Below are 16484 nucleotides of genomic sequence, written 5' to 3'. Positions count from 1 at the left end.
CAAGCAAGGAAGCAGCCCTCAAACCTCAGTCGGGCTGTTTTCAAGCCCATATTGCTCATGCTGTCATCTTACCTACTTTGAATCGTTACAGCTGTGCCGTGTGGCATTCAAGAAACCCGGCTTCCCCTAACTGCCAGTGTAAAACACAGCTCCTGTTGCGTGTGCTGTACCTAGGGATGGAATTTCAGGATGGGCTTTCAGCCCCATGTGGATGGTGAGGCTGCCAGTGAACAGCTGTGGCCTTGTACCCTGGGAAGGTTCCACTGTGTCCTGTTCTCTTTGAGCAGTAGAGATTTTTTAAAAGAAAAGGAAAATGTACTGCATACTGTTCCAAGGAAAGTTGAAGGCTGGTGGAGGTCAATTTCTTATTAATTCAAATATACTTTGAGTCTTTAGTTTTAAAAGACGGATGTTCCTCTGCTGAGGAGAAAATGTTTACTTTTTTCCTCCTCTTCATACCTAGACCTGTAGCCATCCAGAGTTGGCAGAAGTTTGTGCTGACTGATGAAACGTTCACAGACCAAGGTTTTAAATGAGGCTCTCTTGCCAGGGTGGGGAAAGCCAGCGCTCTGCATAAGGAGGGCCCTCAGAGCCCCTCTGCACCTCGGAGGAGAAAGCTGCTTTTGTCATGGCCACATGTGACCAGCTGTGTTACCACAGTGGGATCACAGGGCTCTAACTAAACTGTGTTCTGGATGGGGTGACTGCCTGCATGTACCCACAGCTGAGGTTGATGAGATCACGTTCCACTTCACAGAGCTGAGTAATCAGGACTGGGCGTACACCATATCTTTGTAGGCCCAGAGGTGACATGACTGTCTCTTGCCTTAGCTAGGTCAGGGGAGGCAGACATGGGGTACCCATGTCTATGGAAGCTGGAATCCTGGGCTGCGGGCCCATGGTGGAACATGACTTATGTGTCTCAGACTCTGTGAAGAATCCGAAGTCATTCTCTTCACAAACTTCTGATCTTGTGGAAATTGGATATATACAGAGAGAAATAGCTGGGGAAAAAATACATATTTGTCTATAATTAGGTGTTCCATGGTGCAGTAACAATTCCATGCCCATCACCCACTGCTTCACCCATCACCTCTATGTCAATGACTCCCAAAGTGGCCTCTTCTCCCCAAGCTCTCTCAGAGCTCCAGGCCCATATTCCATCTCATCCTGGACGCCAGTGCCAGCATATCTCATCAGCATAGTCATGTCTCTAAGTCCCTACTCATCTTTGCCTTAAACTTACTTCTGTTAATCCCCAGCCTCCATCGTCAAATCTGTCGGCGCTGTCTGTGCAGTGAGCTTCCATTTTTATGCCTCCCTTAGATTCCCACCACTACAACTTGGGTTCTGGTTCTTTCATCCTCTGTCCCCAGCCTGGGTGACTAGTTCCATTTTCACACTTCTTTGAGAGGGTCTGGTGGTGGGACTGAGATTTCTTCTTATTAGCTGGGCTGGCAGTTGGGAAGAAGAGCTGGACACAGAGTAGGGGAGAGTGAGGACAAGCTGGAAACTCTCAGCCCTTCTGCATTTCTCTGTCGCTTGAAAGGAAAGTGAGAACAAGTTGTAATCCATCAACATCTCTGCATGTGTATTAATAGCTTCTTTTTTCCACTACTCCTTTCATATCCCCTGGACCCTCAACAAGCACTCAATCGTTTATGGTTCCCAAACCTTTATTCCTGGTTGGGTGACCCTAACTTTCATTCCTAAAGTTTCTGGAATGGGACTGTAAGAGAAACTGGTGAAGAAATCTCTGGAAGGCTGTGACCTCATTAGCCGTGGGGGGCTTGAAACCACTATTGGCTGGTCTGCAGGGCTGTCATCAGGGAGGACTGGGTGTGGAGCAGTGTAGAACAAGAATAGGCTGGAACTCCTCCATAGCACGTGTGTGTCAGCCTCTCACTGTATTTAACCATGGAGGGCAGCCAGGTGTAATGTTCACTGCTTTACTTCCACTAATATTCCCCCGATATTATGCTAATTTCTCCTTGTGGCCAACTTGAACCCAGAATTGCTCTGGAAAGGGAATGGGAAATGTAGTTCTAGATTGGCCAAGTTGACACCACAGAACTTCACTGTCTTATTTATATTCATGTTCTTCCTAATATCTGGCCCACAAAATGTCCTCAGTAAAAGTATGAATAAGAGATGGGGAGAACAAATATGAGATCCATCCAGTAAAGGAGGGGAGAGGATGCCCTGATAAAAGGGTAGAGAACTTTCCTTGAGTATTGTATGCTACTGCGTATGGAATTGTATTACATATATCTAATGAGTAAGGTTGCTTCCACCATGGTCTCTGTAAGCAGAAAGATCTCTCTCTTGTTCCCTCTGGCTCCTTGGGGCAGGCACCCAAAACAGATGAAGTGTTTAAGATAGGAGTTCTCTGGTCTTTTCTCTCCAAACTTCTAAAAAGAACTGGTTCAGCAAACTCTAGTTGTATACACAACATGGCTTATTTTAGCTACTTTATAAAAGACAGAAGAAATATGACCGGGCTGAATTTGGCCATGTGGAAAACTTTCCTGGAAGCATTTTGAATGCCCAGCATGGAAGTCAGTTTTCCAGGGTTGGACCATAAATTAATCACTTTCTTGCATGAAGCGTTAGCAAAGGAGTTTGGTCCTGGCTACGAATCCAGTGGGTTAGCATTAGAAGTAAACATTCACAGGTGTAGGAGCTGGCCACTTAATGTAACTTAATGTCTGGTATGTTCTACAGGGATAACAGCAAGAAGGAACCAATTTTTGTTGGACATTGTGCTGGGCACAGTGCTAGTTGCCTAATGTGTATCATCTTTTCTAATCTTTGTTACAACCCTATGAGCTAGATATTAGCTGTGTTTTACAGTTGAGGCTGAAAGAGTTTGAATCATAGCCTCTGGTTGTGCAACTAAATGGCGGAGCCAAAGCCAAACTAGCCAGGGTCTGTCTGGCTCCAGAGCTCTTGGTCTTTGCATTGTATCAGGGTGCCCTTCAAATGTGTTGAAATTATCTTACTCTTCTGGTCCTCAATTTCTCCATCTGGCTAATCTTGACAAAATATGTTACTAACTCTGCCAGGGCTTAGATGTTTCTCTAGGAATGGAGATATTGGAGGGAACCCCAATCTTCAAATCCACGCAGTTCTCTGGGATTGGTGTTTTAGGCTCCTAAAGATGATATGATCCAGAATATAACACGCTGGGCTGTGCCCAGTGTTTATTGATGGACCGTGGGAGGTGGGAGGTGGGAGGCTTTACTCCCAATCTTTAGCCAAGTCACTGTGGAACTCTCTTGATCCTTCAGCACAAGTTCTTGAACTGAGACAGTCCTGAGTAGCCTGGTTGGTAGCCCCATCCCTGGCCCACAGATTGCTTGGTCCTAGTATAGCCCCAGGTATTGGTAGAATAAAGAAGGGGTTCTAGAGCAGAAACCAGAGGCTTGGCTCCCTCCCCTGGGGCCACTCAGTTCCCATTAGCCTGAGTAAAGAATGTCTAAAGTAGCTTACTCCAGATATCACATCCCAAAAAGAGGTTGTTCCATGCCCGGTACTGTTTATAATCCTTTTACTTTTCCCACCAAAACACTATTAACTAGATGGCAGCCTGTGTGTCTCTGCGAAGTGCACACACACATACACTCTCTCTATCTCTCTCTTTCTCTCTCTCTCTCTCTCACATACACATACACATTTTGTTCTTAGCCCAGATCACAACAGCACCACCTTAGAGGGAGAATAAGGAGAATGAGACTTTGGCTCGCTCTAAAAGGCTAGATAACATCACCAACACACTAAAGGTCACCTCTTATGAATGAAATAATATAAGAAAAATGCATTGCATTTGTGAAAACAAAGTTATAATGCAATTATTTTCCTGACGGATAACCTTAATGTGTACTGCATCTTGTTTAGTAATCTATCTTTTAAAATCTTTGGTATATTAATTTTGCATTTTAGCATAATCCAGAAAAAAGCATAATAATTTCTGGGTGTTAAGTGACTAATAAGCATTCTAAGAACAAATAGCTAATTGGGTAAAAGGTTCCTGTGGAGGAAAGAATTTGAGGTCAGGGAGGAAGTCTGCCCTTCTAGATCTCTCCTTTTAGCTGTAAGCTCCTGTGGGAGTTAATACATGTGTTGAGAATGTGTCTCCTGCTATTGGAAGGGAATTCTAAGGAACTTGCTGTATCCACAGTGTAAGCCAACTTTGTATTAGAGGGGAAGGGGGGCAAGTAGGAGTGAGAATTTGCATATCCCCTGTGGTATAAAGGCTCCCAGGGTGACAGATTCCTTTCCTTCAGTAGTAGAGGAAGTCCAAGGAATCTTGTGGTTATAATTGCACATGTTGCTTCTCTTCAGTGCCTCAACACTTGTTATAATCTTGGGAAACCACCAGGCCAAGAGCATGCTGTCTGTCCTTAGCACAAGCAGACCTTGGAAGTGGTTCTAGCACAGTCATGAGCTGCTTGTGGAAAAGGTGATATGAACCATCCCTCCGGTAGGCCACACATCCTCCATGCATCCTGACACATGTCTCTAGACAGAATCCCCCAGGAAGGCATAACTTTGGGAATCCAAGTGCTATGGACTGAACCAGGGTTCACCCTATCTCTCCCTCCTTTAAGTGCACCACAGTCCCCCTCTTGATTGACCCCCCTCAACTGAGCAAAGTGGATCAAGGCTGAGCCTAGGTCTGAAAAAGACCTTTGGTCAATTTGGGCTGGAAGGGGGCAGATTCTGTTTGAAACCAGCAGGCATTTTGAATTTCTCAATTTGAAACAAAAATTCTTTAGAGTTGCTTTTTGTTGTTGTTGTTGTTGTTTTATTGTGGAAGAAAGTCATTCTTACATACGGTTGGCTTTCCATCAAGGCGAATTGTGCAGTCTGTTCTCTGGGGACACCACATAGCCATATAGCATGCTTAAGATACATAAGGCTTAGAGGAAGACTGTAATTCTCTGGAGAGAGAATCCTGTGTTTGTCCAAGAACTGGATCTTTGCCTCCTCCCACACCAGTCACTCTCCAGCCAGTTGCATATTTGGTGGAAAGATTTATGGGACTGAACATACAGCTGCAAGTTTTCTTTTCTTTTCTTTTTTTTCCAAGAACAGTTCTGCTGTCAGGGCTGTTATGCACTAAACACAGACACACAACTTATTTACTACAGCAGTGTCCAAAACTCCTAAGTAGTATCTATTCTGAATGTGAACATTTTTGTAAACATAAAGCATTCTGTAGGTGTGAGGAATTCATTCTATAGATGTAGCTAGCAAATCTTGCCTCAGCTTATGTCTCTGTCTAACATTTTGGTGAGGAGCCATCCATGAGTCAAGTTACACTGTACAACTACTTGAGTTCTGAAGCAACTTTGTTAAAGTGAATATCTTATGGACAGGACCAGAGATTCCTTAGCTGAATTCTACTGCTCTGTTTACTTTAAAATTATGCTGATTGTTTACAGTGGCTTCTGGATTCTCTATCCTTGTAGGGTTCTCTTGGATTAGGAAAAATTCTCTCTTTATCACTCTGTTATTTTTTTTATTTTTATTTTTCATTTTTGACCGAAGTCCAACTAGACATCTATTTCCATTTCCCAAACCAGAACCTAAACTGGCTTTCCTGGGTATGGATCCATGCATAGTTTGTCTCCTCTTCAACAATCTGCACTCACTGGGCTGTTTACAAGGGAGAGATTGTGCAGGAAGAGGACTAGAAGAGAAAAACCAATATTTATTTAACATCTACTAGCATTAAACACTGGGCTTAGTACTTAATCAGATTTGATCCTCATAATAAATTTGAGCCCCATTTTACAGATAAGTAAAGTATAACTCAGAGAATTTGTAACTTGCCCAAAGTCACATAACTAATAAATTATATAAAGGTGTGAGTTAAAACAATTTTTATTGCACTATGTAGAAAATATACAAATTATACACATCTCAAGCTATTACAAAGTAAACTACTAGTGAAACTGCTACTCAGGAATTCTAAGACCATAGATTAGTTGTCTACTTTTGAAATTTATATAAATTAATCACATTGTTATCATAGTGTTGGGTACATATCTAGGAGTGGAATTGCTGGGCCATAGGTTAGGCATATGTGTTACATTTAAGCAGAGTGATCTGCCTAGTTGTTCTATCCTTTATTGAAAGTGGAGTAGAATAGTCTCCAACTATTATCATTGAATTTTCTATTTTTCCCTTGAATTCTGTGAATTTTGCCATATGTATTTTGGGGCTTTTTTGTTAGGTATATGTGTTTGGTATATATATTTGTTAGGTATATGTGTTTACAATTTTTGTATCTTCCTGATGGATTGAACCTTTTATCATGATAAAATGTCCCTCTTTTCTGCAATGCTGCCTTTGTCATAAGCAAGTGTCCACGTATGGGGGATCAGTTTCTGTATTTTCAATTCTATTACATTGGTCTATAAGCCTATACCAATACTACTCTGTCTTAACAGAATATAGCTTTATAATATGTCTTTTAGAAGTTTTGTTGTTTATATATCTAAAACAGATAAGTGCATGAGAGAGACGCATCTTACATTCTTTCATTTGTATTGTTCTGCACTTGAGTTTAGATATCTAAAAATAATGTCTTCTTTGCAAATTTAATGTAAGCAACTCTTGGCCTAGTTCTTGGCACATAAGTAACCAGTGAATTAAGTTGTTGTTAATAGTAAATATGTTGTTCAATCGCTAATAAATAGGAGTTACTTTTTTGCATAGAATTTTAGAGCTGAAAGGTACTGTAAAGTCCCTAATATATATAAAATTTTTCAGCCCAATTTGTCAGATGAAGAACTAATGCTTAGAGAATTGAAGTAGGATGTTCAAAGTGACTCAGCTCTCTGGGTGCAGAGCTGAAACTAGAACCTATCTCCTGACTCCCAGTTCAGGCTTTTCTCCACTGCCTTATACTTCACTTTACCCTTGGGGAAATCCTCACTGGAGAGGGAGGAAGGAAGGAGAGAATGAGAGTATCCCTGGAGAAAAACTTCTTAGGAAATCCATTTTTGCTGTGGATAAGCCAAGCTTTATAGGCAAGTGAAGGCTGCCTCACATTGAGCATGGTAACACCCATGCTCTGTTGATCACCTGGTACCAACATTCTCAACCCCCTACGGAAGACAGATGGTGTATTGAATCTTCTGCTGTCCTGTTTCTATTGTGAAGCAAAGATTGTAACAACAAAAAAGGAATGTTGAGTAGTTGGTAATGCCAGTTGAAGGCACAGATTAGGTAATATCATCATTGTGACAAATGGTGTGATTTGGGGCTTGCTGGCTCAATTATATGCATCATTGTCAGCAAGGGTGATTATACACGCTACCTTCATTCTACCCTGGAATCTTTAAAATCTTCATCCAGGAGTCATTAATCTTCACCTTGCTCTAGCAGAAGAGAGGAGCTGCCTACAGTGAGAGGAGCCTTCCTCTTTCTCCTCCAGAAAATAAATAAACTTGGTTATGTGAACTCTGGTTGAGAACAATAAGATGGCATATACTCGTGCTGGGGCTGGACCAGAGGTTAAGATTAGGTTGAGTTATTCTTAAAAGAGTAAAAATGCCTCTTACCACTCTCCATCATTTTCTTCCTTGCTAATGATGATGGTGATGAGGATGGTGGGGATAATGATGACCAAGTGAGCATTTTTCCATTTTCAAGGATGGTAGAAGGAAAAATCAAATGCATCATTCTTAAGAAATTCGCTGTGTATGTGAGGTGCTTAGATACCAGGTTGGGATGTTCATCCATGTGGTGTCAGTGCCAGTTTTAGGGGAGCTGATTATCTATTACTTGGGAGGCAAAGTAGCCTAGGGCTTCAGTATAAGAGTTTGGAGTAGAATTCCTGGCTCTACCACTTATGGCTCCGGTTACTTTACTTCTCTGAATCTGAACCCTTGACCGTGAAATGGGAATAATAATAATAGTACCTGCCTTATAGGGTATGTTGGGAATTTTAAATGAGAATACATGTGTAAAGAACATTGGGAAAATGTTAGGTGTTCCTATTAGCTGTAAGAGCACTGCCCGTGGTGACTGGCAAGTTGTGAGCTAAGAAGTGGTCTGGCTGTACACCTTAAACTTACATGATGTTATATGTTAATTGTATCTCAGTAAAGGTGGGGAAAAAAAGAAGTTTTGTAATGACTGCTCCCCACCCACCCCAAAAAAGAAGTAGTCTGGATTTATGGACCAAATGGCTAGGCTTTCACAGGCGTAAGTCACAGAGAGGGAAATAACAAATCATCCATAAAAAGATACTGCTTTATTTATTTATTTATATAATTTTATTTATTTATTTATTTTTCCCCCAAAGCCCCAGTAGATAGTTGTATGTCATAGCTGCACATCCTTCTAGTTGCTGTATGTGGGACATGGCCTCAGCATGGCTGGAGAAGCGGTACGTCGGTGCGTGCCTGGAATCCGAACCCGGGCCACCAGCAGCGGAGTGCGTGCACTTAACCACTAAGCCACAGGGCTGGCCCCCAATACTGCTTTATTTAAATGTTTATGTTATTGCTTTCACAGTCTCATGTCAGATTATGAAAACCATGGTGTATGATTTGGAGCAAGGTTTAAAGAAATAGAAACAATCAAAATATAACTTTTTTCTCTTTTTAAACTCTAAACTTCAACAACTTTCAAATATTTCTTAATCTACTCGTGACTTTCATTGCTCTGGTTCACCCTCAGCCTTCTTTTCTTTTTGATAGTTTGGCTATCAGAAAGCCTCAAGCTTCATTCTCAGCAGGTCTGATCATGGTATGTATTTGCTACATCAACAATTGAAAAATGGAGGCTCACATATGGCTTTAAAAGTAGGTGTGGTCTAACATGGCAGCAGGTTTAGTTATTTTTGGTATTGTGTTTTGAGCAACTTGGATATTATCTCTGATAATAATTCTAAACTGGGGCCGGCCCAGTGATGTAGTGGTTAAGTTTACACGCTCCACTTCGGTGGCCTGGGGTTTGCAGATTTGGATCCCGGGCAAAGACCCACACACTGTTCATCAAGCCATGCTGTGGTGGCATCCCACATACAAAAAGTAGAGGAAGATGGGCACGAATGTTAGCTCAGGGCTAATCTTCCTCAGCAAAAAGGGGAAGATTGGCAACAGATGTTAGCTCAGGGCCGATCTTCCTCACCAAAAAAAAAAAAATTAGTTCTAAACTTAAGCATTTTATATGTTGTTACTATTAATTTTGAAGTCTAAAGGATAGCAAAATTGGCTCTAGAAATGAAATAGACTGCAGGCAAATAATAATTATAATAAAAACTGAAATGTCAGCCTCCCTCTTATACTTGAGGCTGTTAATGCTCACAGTCATAGAATACATTATTATAATACTAACAGGTATAAGATAAACATTTAAACTAACTTTTGGTAGAGAAAATTCTGGTGGATACTTTATAGCACTGTTTCTCAACATAGTGCTGTATCAGAACCACCTGATATGCTCAATGAAAATGCAGGTTCTTGGGACCCACCCTCGATTTGGTAGGTCTTGGGTGAGATCTGAGAATTCACATATTCAGTAAGCCCCCAAAGGTGACTCATGTTTGCACTCCAGTTTGAGAGCCGTTGTTTTATACAGTTGGCCCTCCATATCCGTGGGTTTCACATCCTTGAAATTTCCATCCACGGTTGGGTGAATCCTTGGATGTGGAACCCGTGGATACACAGGGCCAACTGTATTCACTGCACCAAGCCATTTTATATAAGGCATCCATGGATTTTGGTATCCACAGGGGTTCCTGGAACCAATCCCCCTGTGGATACTGAGGGACAACTGTATTAGGGTGCACTTTTCATTTAAGCAATTGAACAGTGAAAATGGCTTAAATAATGTTGATGGAATGCACAGCTGGGACTTCTAACAAGCAAATGGCCCAAAAAAAGCTTCCTCATTAATTGGTGCATTTCCTGTCATAAGTAGCATTCAAGTAAGATAGGTTGGATGCCTGGCAGGGATTTGTAGGAAGAATTCTACTTTTACTGGAAGTTTGATCAGGGTGATCTCTAGAATATATCAGAGTGTTCTACTTGCTAAAGAATTTCAGTATTAGCTTGCACTTCACATCTTGGTTCTACTTTCTGTATGATTTGATTGGACAGGCTTCCATACCCGACTAACCAGGACTCGGCTCTTCCTGGTTATTTTCTGCATCCATCTGTGTCTATCTTTCTTCTCCTATGACTCTTTCTGTCTCTGAAACTTTATCTCTCTTGGTCTCTGTCTTGCTAAATGTTTTGTTATTTTCAGGGAAAGCCTGAAGCAGCCTTGCCCTCCAATCCTTCTTTCTCCTTCAAGATAAGAAAGAAAAAAATAGAGAAAAACCAGAGTAACATTCACATGAATGCAGCCACTTCAGGGATGCAAGTGTCTTGGTGAATACAGATTTCCATGGCAGTGAGAAGACACTTATGTAATCATAGGTGTAGTGTTTCTCCCCAACGCCTCTCCAACTTTGGATGAAACAATTGAATAATTGTGATGGACCTCCAGCCATTTAAAAACTAATGTGCGATTGTACAATCCCATGGGCACTCAATCTGTCGGGAGGGTTATTGTACATCTGCCAGGGCTGGCACACGGAGAGGAATTAAAGGCAAGATTATTTAGTTGGTTTGACTCCTTATCAGGAGGAAAGCTGGAGTTCAGCCTAGGTATTTACCCCAATCTGATCACACCCTGAAATGTGCTGAGTCCTGCCTCCCTCTTCCTGTTAACTCTTACCAGACCTACTGTGGGTTTTAGGACTTGTCTCCACTGCCCTCTTGCTCAGAGACATCACTTACCTGTGACTTATGAAGGTTTCGTTCTTCATTTTCATTAAAGAGAACGTCCTCCATATCTCTTCTTTATAAAGTTAAGGTACTACCCTTCTTGTAGGAGATGAGTTTAGAGCAGCTACATGAGCTCATGATTGATCTCTCTTCTATGAACTGGGAAATGAGAGAATTGCAGTCAAATCTTTGAGGACAGATCTGATAAAGATAATTATAAGGAGAAGAAAAGTATCACAGCCTCACTTGAATTCTCATTACCACCTAGGGGTGGCGTCTAAGTCCCCAACCCCAGGTAGGGGTAATATGTATCTAAGGTAGGCCTATTCAGAGGCTGTCAACATGTTTTGTGTGTTTGTGTGTATGTGCTTTTTAATATAGAAGAGAAATAATTTTCCTCTAGGTTGTGTGCTTCCTGTGGTTACTCATAATGTGTGTTTATTTGCGGAACATAGTGTACCATAGATGCTAGTTTAAAGTCCATTATAACTGAATGTGGTACATAGTTCTACCTGCATTTCTAGATCGTTTTGCACATTTTTAGTAACAGAACATTGGAACTGCTGGAACCAGAGCAGTTGTTGGGACCACTTAGGGAGAGATGACGTCATTCCTAACTGTCTGACTCTAAAAATACTACCTTGAATGTAAGCATGATAAGTGTTTGGAAGGCTTTTTTTTCCCCTCATTCAAGGAACAAGTTTGAAATAAATGTCTAAGTTTACGTATTTTTGACGATTTTAAGTCACACAAAAAGCAACCCAACCTTAACTGAATAAAAACCTTCTTATGACCTTGGAAGAGCCTAAGCATCAACATCACAAGATATTTGAGTGGACCTAGACTGTTTAAGAGTTAAAGCAAAGAGAAAAACATTTGTCTTCTACTATTCTCTGCATTCCTCAGACTTGCATATACATATTTTATTTTGTAAATAATTAATATTTATTTTACATAAATTTGTATTTATGTAGGGTTGTGGAGTCATATGGAGTTCAAATTCCAGATGTGGCACTTACTTCTGTGACTTTAAGCAAATAACCTCTCTGAGATTCAGTTTGTTCGTAAGGATTGCATTGGTGATCATGGATTACCAATGACTGTAACCAGCTATCATAAGAAAAAAAGAAATTGATCTGAAGGATCTCAAGAATGTAGGTTAATCAAAGGCAGGTCTAGGGAACCAGGCTTGAAAAGGGACGGGAACCAAGGCAGGTCTAGGGATCTAAGTACCAGAGCAAATGAACTTTCTCTTCTGTGTTCCTCAGCTCCAGATTCAGTGGTCCAGGAGAGAGTCCAATTGGCCAAGCTTGGGTTGGATAACTTCATGGACAGGCCATGGTGACCTCATGGTGACCTCGTGGGCACCTTGATTGGCATTCTCATCCATATTACCCACAGCACGGGAAGGTGATACCCAAAAAGGATATCAAGTTGCTTTTAGCAGAATGACTGTTGGATGGCCAAAATCCAACAGATGTCACCCCATGGCTGTTAGGAGGATTTTTAATATAGTATGTAAAGTACCTGGATTGGCACTTGGAAAAGAATAGGTTTTTCATAAATGAGAGAATTTATTGAGAAATTGCCTGCTGCTTTGAAAAGGAGCCTGCCTGTGATTACACGTTCTCCTAAACTAAATTTTAAGCTTCATGAAGGCAAGGACTCAGCTATTTAAATTTTTATTTTGTTTAAGTTCTCCCCACACTAGTTGGTACAAGATGTCTTAGCCTTTTTCCCCATCACTTTATGACAGAAGGTCTTCACATGATCCTTATCCTCCCAGAGGAGTGCTCAGGAAGTAACACAGATAAGAGGGGTGGTGGGAATATGAACGATTCATGGGACACTTGCTTTAACCCCACTCTTGTCCTCTGCTACTCTGGAGAGCATGTGAGTATACAGGGACGTGAGATTGTCTTTATGCCTAGCATAGCCTTGATCAGCCTTATTTTATGAGAGTAAATCAGTCACAAACTTTGGTATTTGAAAAACATGTGTGTGTGTGTGCATGCACACACACACACACACCAAAACCAAATGACCTCCTTTATTTTTCTAAAATTAAATTCAGTTCAAGTCGCCACTCACCAAGGTGGATGAGAAGTCCAATATAAGATGATTTTAGTGCCCCTTGCCCATGACCTTCCCCTTTGGGATTATACGCCACCCCACCCCCGCATCCTGGGGTTTAGGCAGTCCAATAAAACGGACCTTGACCAGCGTTAATTACTGCTGCCATTGGTCCTTGCATAGCTGGCCCTGCTGGCTGCCCTTTCCCACCCAGAACCCCTGGGCATAAGCCCTGAGCAGAGGTCACTGAATGCTCATCCTTCCAAGCACACAGCCCTTAAGAGTTTTGTAGCCTCCAAGGGCCCCCACAATCAAGAGGTACACAGGACCCCCATCTTTGAACCAAACTTGCAACTTCTCTCTCTCCGGTTCACGGAGATCTATGCACTGCTGGCATCAGGCCCCTCTTCCCTTTAGTTCTTCTTTTTTTTTTTTTTTGTTTGCTGAGGAAGATTCACCATGAACTAACATCTACTGCCAATCTTCCTCTTTTATATGTGGGTCACCACCACAGCATGGCCAGTGACAGATAAGTGGCATACGTCTACACCCAGGAACCGAACCCAGGCACTGAAGCAGAGCGTGCTGAACTTAACCATAGGCCCCTGGGGCTAGCCCTCTTCTTTTTCTTAATAACAGCTTTGCTGAGATATAATTCACATACCATGCAGTTCACCCATGTAAAGTGTACAATTCACTGGGTTTCGGTATATGCACAGAGTTACGCAGCTATCACTGCAATCAATTTTAGAACATTTCGTCACCCCTAAAAGAAACTCTGTACTCATTAGCATTCACTCCCCTACCTTAACCCTAGGCAACCACTAATCTACTTTCTGTCTCTGTGGATTTGTCAATTCTGGACATTTCCTATAAATGGACTCATACAATGTGTGGTCTATTGTGACTGGCTCCTTTCACTTAGCATACGGTTTTCAAGATTCATCCATGTTGTAGCATATAGTTGGCTCCATTTTATTGCTGAATAATATTCCATTGTATAATATTTCCCCTTTCATCAGTTGATGGACATATGGGTTCCTTCAGTTTTCGAAGCGCTAAGCCTCCCTCTCTTCAGCTCTTTCCCTCTCGTGGCCGCAGATCAGGGATCACAGACTCCAATCTCTGTCAGCTAGGTGTGAGAAAAATAAGAGGTGGTGAGACCGCAGCAAGCGAGAGAACGTGGCCCATCTAGAAGGGGTAGTCCCCACTCAGCTGTTGCCAAGTGGCCATCCAGACCTGGTGTTATTAGATCTTCGGATTGTTCCAGAGAGGCCAGAATCTGGATTCTTATGTGAAAATTTTCTAATTTTTAAATGTTGGTCAATTAAAACAAACACACACTATGTGGGAAAGATAGAATACAGTTTTGGTTGAGACTAAATGCTGAAGGTGATCCCTGAGTGATGCAGAGACACATCTTACTTCAGGAGCCTGTGAAGGGTTAGCTGGAGTGTGAGCTCACCTGGCAACTTCGGCCCCCTCATTTGGCAACACTAAAAGGCTGTTCATTCCTTTGGAGGAAAGAAGGACCCAGGTCTAAAGTCAATGCTCTGGACCGGGAGGGGATAGAATTCCTCTCATTCTTTGGCTCATGAGTGTGTTGGAGCAGAAAAAACAAACTATGAGCTAACGTCTACATTAAATTAGTGCTAAATTGTCCTGCAAATTACTTGTGGCCTACCTCAGAATGGATTATGACCTGCTAGCGTGACCTTAATTATGACTACAACTCCAGCCATGGTGGAGAACTGCTGCTTCTGTACAAGATATGCCCTGAATCCATGAGGACAGATTTGTGGAAAGGAGAAAGGAGAAACAGTGATTGTGTGGTCTCCTTATACAGAAAAACACTAGTAATGTAGTTTGGGGAGTGGAAAATATTGAGGTTTAGGACAACAAGTGTTTATTGAGTAAATAACCACTCCGCTTGCCACGGTCCACTTTCCATATTGTTTTGCATGTAACCGTGAAAGAGGTGGGTATTTTTAAAGGGAGAGAAGTTCATAGAACTCAGCATTGGTGTAGTGCTTGACATTTGCAAACGGGTTTTAAATTCATTGGCTCATTTGAACCTGTCAGGATAAGCATTTTTACCTAACCTTGTTTTATAAATGATTTCATTAAGAAATGGAGGAAGAGAAATGACTTGATTAAGATCATCCAACAAAGGAACCTAGGACTTAAATCCCTATTTGGATTCCGATCCCAATACTTTCCAATTTTGGCTTATCTGAGTAATGGATATAGATATAGTATTTTATTTTATATTTATTTATATTATATATTTTATGTTATTTCTATATTTAAAATGTATTTTATATTTTAAATATTTATACAGCCACATGATGCTTAATGATGCGGATATGTTCTGAGAAATGTGTCTTTAGGCGATTTCATCATTGTGCAAACATCATAGAGTGTCCTTACATAAACCTAGATGGTATAGCCTACTGCACACCTGGGCTATATAGTACAATCTTATGGGACCACTGCTGTATATGCGGTCTATCATCGACCGAAACGTTGTTAGGCAGCACATGACTATAGTTCATATTATTTGTAAATTATATTAATAAAGTGTTTGTTTATATTAAGATTACCTGCTTATAAAATAATAAAAAGAAATGATAATTTTCAAAGTGTCTTAGTATTTTCCCATTCTTTGTTTGAGTTGTCAACACTATAATTAATTAATTAATAATTGGCAGCAGGTGTGCATATGAATTCCTCAGGCATTATACTTAAAGAAGTATGATGAGAACAACAGATATGGGAGATGTCATTAAATTAATCAATCTCAACTAAACAATCTCCTTTCCTTCCTCTTTCCTCGACTTCTCTCTCTTCTTCCCTTTTGTCCTTTTTTCTTTCCTCTTTTTTATTTTCTTACTTTCCCAGTAAGTAAAGAAATAATTTATAAGAAGCAAGAAGCCCTTTAGGCTCAATCCTAATTGTGCTTGTTTTCTTAATACATTTATTCATTCAATTCATTCAACAATGAATATTTATTGAGTACTTCATTAGTTTCCTGTTGCTACTGTAACAAATTAACACAAATTTGGCGACTTAATGCAAATGTATTATCCTATAGTTCTGGAGGCAAAAGTCTAAAATAAAGGTGTCAGCTGGTCTGCATTCTTTCTGGAGGTTCTGAGCAGAGAATCTATTTTCTTGCCTTTTTCAGCTTCTAGAGGCCACTTGCATTCCTTGGTTCCTGGTCTCTTGGCTGGTATCACTCTTGCTTCTGTTGTCACATCTCCTACTTCTGCCTTTGACTTTCTTGTCTCCCTCTTATAAGGACCCTTCTGATTACGTTGGGCCCACCTGGATAATCAAGGATAATCTCCCTATGTTAAAATCAGCTGATTAGCAATCCAATTCCATCTGCAAACTTAATTCCCCATTGCCATGTAAACTAACATAGGCACAGGTTCTGGGGATTAGGACATGGACATCTTTGGGAGTTGGGGGTATTATTCAGTTTACCACGGGTGCCTACTACTTGCAGACACTACATACTTATATTCTATTTGGTTATGTTTTACTAATTAGATGCACTTATCACTGACAGCTGGAGATCTGTGTCTCCATTTTTCTGTTCGAGCAACAAAAACA

The 16484-nt window shown here is 41.0% G+C and overlaps 1 protein-coding gene across 1 annotated transcript in view; it reads left to right on the top strand.

Moving 5' to 3' along the window:
* DEPTOR (DEP domain containing MTOR interacting protein) overlaps positions 1-16484 on the top strand; it is a 151881-nt gene that overhangs the window by 127928 nt on the left and 7469 nt on the right. The window lies entirely within an intron of this gene.

The sequence above is a fragment of the Ceratotherium simum genome, chromosome 23 (assembly GCF_057802395.1).
Source record: "Ceratotherium simum simum isolate JZ-2026a chromosome 23, ASM5780239v1, whole genome shotgun sequence".
Taxonomy (NCBI): domain Eukaryota; kingdom Metazoa; phylum Chordata; class Mammalia; order Perissodactyla; family Rhinocerotidae; genus Ceratotherium; species Ceratotherium simum.
This window is presented reverse-complemented; position numbering and strand designations above follow the sequence as displayed.